This window comes from Saccopteryx leptura, chromosome 2 (assembly GCF_036850995.1).
Source record: "Saccopteryx leptura isolate mSacLep1 chromosome 2, mSacLep1_pri_phased_curated, whole genome shotgun sequence".
NCBI classification, from domain to species: domain Eukaryota; kingdom Metazoa; phylum Chordata; class Mammalia; order Chiroptera; family Emballonuridae; genus Saccopteryx; species Saccopteryx leptura.
Window position 1 is genome coordinate 101,227,137 of NC_089504.1, and position 3,595 is coordinate 101,230,731.

The 3,595-nt window shown below is 43.8% G+C and overlaps 1 pseudogene; it reads right to left on the reverse strand.

The window, feature by feature from the left end:
- Positions 1-2,280: 2,280 nt before the first annotated feature.
- LOC136393069 (cytochrome c oxidase subunit 7C, mitochondrial pseudogene) lies at positions 2,281-2,472 on the reverse strand (annotated as a pseudogene).
- Between the last annotated feature and the right edge of the window lie 1,123 nt (positions 2,473-3,595).

Here is a 3,595-nt window from a genome sequence, read left to right on the forward strand (position 1 = left end):
GGTGAGCTTTGCTCAAACCAAATGAGCCCGCGCTCAAGCTGGCGACCTCAGGGTCTTGAACCTGGGTCCTCCGCATCCCAGTCCGACGCTCTATCCACTGCGCCACCACCTGGTCAGGCCCGACTCCCTCGTTTTGATGGAGCACCACCTCCCCGACACACATGCACAATGGGCCCTGATAAAAGACATGTGGTCAGAGCAGAACATGAGGTTGGATGTCTGAAAGGCCTTGCTTGCTTCCTTCTCTGGTAGCTTCACTGGTGGTTATCTGATTCTCAAAACTTGACCCATTAGCTGTTTTCTCTCTGGAACTGGTTGGGATCTTCTGTCTTCCCTGGTTATGCCTAAGTGTGGTTTTCTTCTTGTTGTTGTTGTTTTACTCTAGGGAAACTTCATGGATAATTTCTTTAATAATTTCCTTTCCTCTGATTTTTCTTTTGTAACTCCTGTTATTTCAATGTTGGTCTTCATGAAATGATTCTCTAATTTTCCTATTTTTGAAATATAGCAGGGAACAAGAGAGGTGTTGGGTAGGTGGGTGTTAAGTCATCGCTCATCCCAAGTACCCGTTACCTACCATCCAATGCTGATAAACCAGGAAACAGATATATAGAAGCTTCCATTAGAGCTACGAAGGTAATTAGAATCCTAAAATGGTTTCTCTGGGGCTTGGAATAAGAGGCAGGGTGAGATTTTTTTTTGTTAATGTACTTCTGTGTTGTTGGTTAAATTGTTTCTTACTTTGTGCACATGTTACTTTGTATAGTGGTTTATAATGATTTTTAAAAGAGTGAAGTAGGGCTGTGTGTACACACTGAAGGGAGTCCCTGAATGGGTTACAGAATAAAATTTAATTTCCAGCCCCACCTTAAAAAAATATGGTTTAAATCTTCTTGATTTTGTTGAGGCTATCCTTGTGGTTCAACATACAGTCTATCATTGAGAATCTTCCATATGCCCTGGAAAACAATGCATAATCTGATGTCTGGGATGAAACGTTCTGTAAATGTCAATTATGTCTATTTGGTCTAGTGTGTCATTTAGTCTGATCTCTCTTTATCGACTTTCTATTTGGATGAGCTGTCTAAAGCTGTCAATGTTCTGCTGAGATGTCCAACTATGACTGTGTTTTTGTATTTTTCTTGTTTTAGTTCTGTTAGCAGATGTGTTATATATTTTGGTGCTCCCTGATTCAGTGCATACATATTGAGTTTTATGTCTTCTTCATACAGTGTCCCCTTAACCATTATGAAATGTTCATCTTTGTCTCTTGTTACCTTTGTTGTCTTGAAATCAGTGGTGTCAAATATAAGTATGGTTACACCTGCTTTTTGAAGGAAATTAAAGAAGGGGAGTAAAGAAGGACAAATATATGGTAGCAAGAAGTGATTTGACTTTGGGTGATGGGCACACAATACCATCAATAGTTCAAATGCTATAGAGATGTTTACCTGAAATCTATGTATTCTTATAGATTCAATGTCACTGCATTAAATTTAATTTCTAAATAAAAATATTTTAAAAACCAAAAGTGTATATGTGTATGTGTGTGTGTGTGTGTGTGTGTGTATATATATATATATATATAGAGAGAGAGAGAGAGAGAGAAATTTATAACAGACCTTTTACAAGAGAACATGCACACTTGCATGTTTGTTTGCAGGAAGCAAAGCCTAGAAGAAAGAACATTAATATTGTTCAGAAAATTGGGGGAGGAAAGAGGATTGTCATTTCTTGTTTTATTTACTTTTGTACTTCTGTTTAGTTTGACAATTTTTTTTATTTTTAATTTAGAGAGAGGAGGGAAAGCAGACAGACTCCCACATGCACCCTAACAGGGATCCATCCGAAAAGCCCACTAGGGGGTGATGCTCTGCCCATTTGGGGTGTTGCTCTATTGCTCAGCAACCAAGCTCTTTTTAGTGCCTGAGGCAGAGGCCATGAAACCTTCTTCAGCACCTGGACCAACTTGCTCCAATTGAGCCCTGGCTGCAGGAGGAGAAAAGGGAGAGAGAGAGAAGTGAGAGGGAAAGGGGTGGAGAAGCAGATAGGTGTTTTCCTGTGTGCTCTGACTGGGAATTGAACCCAGGACAGCCACATGCCAGACCAATGGTCAGGGCTAGTTTGACTACTTTTGATATTCTTTTTTTTTCATGCCATTAATTTATTTACAAACACATCTAGCATATTGAGTTCAACAGTTTAATTCATGTTTCAAAGAGGCTGCACTTCTTAAAATGACCCTCTTCTTATCTGTTTCATGAATTAACAAAAACATCCTTATTTTTTAAGCAGTTGGTATCTTACTATGAAGAGAGCTGCAGCAAATCCAGACCCAAAGAACAGTGTCATCATGGCTGGTAACCGCCACTTATTTTCCACTGAAAATGGCAAATTCTTCCCTGGGCCCTCCTCATAGTGGCTCCTACGGACCACAGAGGTTGTGAACCTCTGAATGCCCTGTCTCAACATTGTGCTGTTGGAAGCCTTGCAAAGAAAGGCGCTATCACACCAACTCCTTTTTGCATGACCTACTTTTGATATTATTGCATAATAATTTTAAAACACCACAGATATAGCTCTGCATCATCGAGGGCTTTCTGCTGAAACCAAGGTTTCCACCAGTATCTCCTTCTAAATGTTTTACTTACTCTTATATTTTGCCTCAATGATAAAAAAAAAATTCACAGTACTTTTCGTTAAAACTCAATCTTTGCAACATACCCCCTCAGAATGATTTTGGCTCTGTGGAATAAAATACCAGTTATGTGCTTAGCAAGCCGGCAGGCACTGCTGGCGTTGGTGGAGGTGGACGGCAGGGTTGTCCTGCTTCCCGCAGGGATGGAGACAGCCTGTGGGTGAGCCAGGAGGTGGTGGGGCTCGTGGGTTTTTTTTTTTTTCTGAAGCTGGAAATGGGGAGAGACAGTCAGACAGACTCCCGCATGCGCCCGACCGGGATCCACCCAGCACGCCCACCAGGGGCCACGCTCTGCCCACCAGGGGGCGATGCTCTGCCCCATCTGGGGCATTGCTCTGCCATGACCAGAGCCACTCTAGCACTTGGGGCAGAGGCCAAGGAGCCATCCCCAGCGCCCGGGCCATCTTTGCTCCAACGGAGCCTTGGCTGCGGGAGGGGAAGAGAGAGACAGAGAGGAAGGAGCGGGGGGGGGGGGGGGGTGGAGAAGCAAATGGGCGCTTCTCCTATGTGCCCTGGCCAGGATTCGAACCCGGGTCCCCCGCACGCCAGGCCGACGCTCTACCGCTGAGCCAACCGGCCAGGGCCGGGTCTCATGGTTTTATTATGCTTAGACAATGGCCTGATTTGAAAATACTTTTTATTTCTGCTAGCCACTACAGAACTCGTAGAGAAGAATTTTTCTCCTCTCCAAACTGGACCACAAGAGGTAGGTTACGCCATCTGCGGCCATGTGGTGCTCATATTCAAAGCCCTTGTTTCTTCTGTCCTGCCAGGAAACGAACAGCACAGTGTACTCAGGGTTCAGCCAGTGCCTCCATCCCATGTGACAAAGGGTCTTCAACGAAGGGAAAGGCAGGTGCAGAGACTCTCGATGATGCTCTAAGAAGGAAGTTGTCT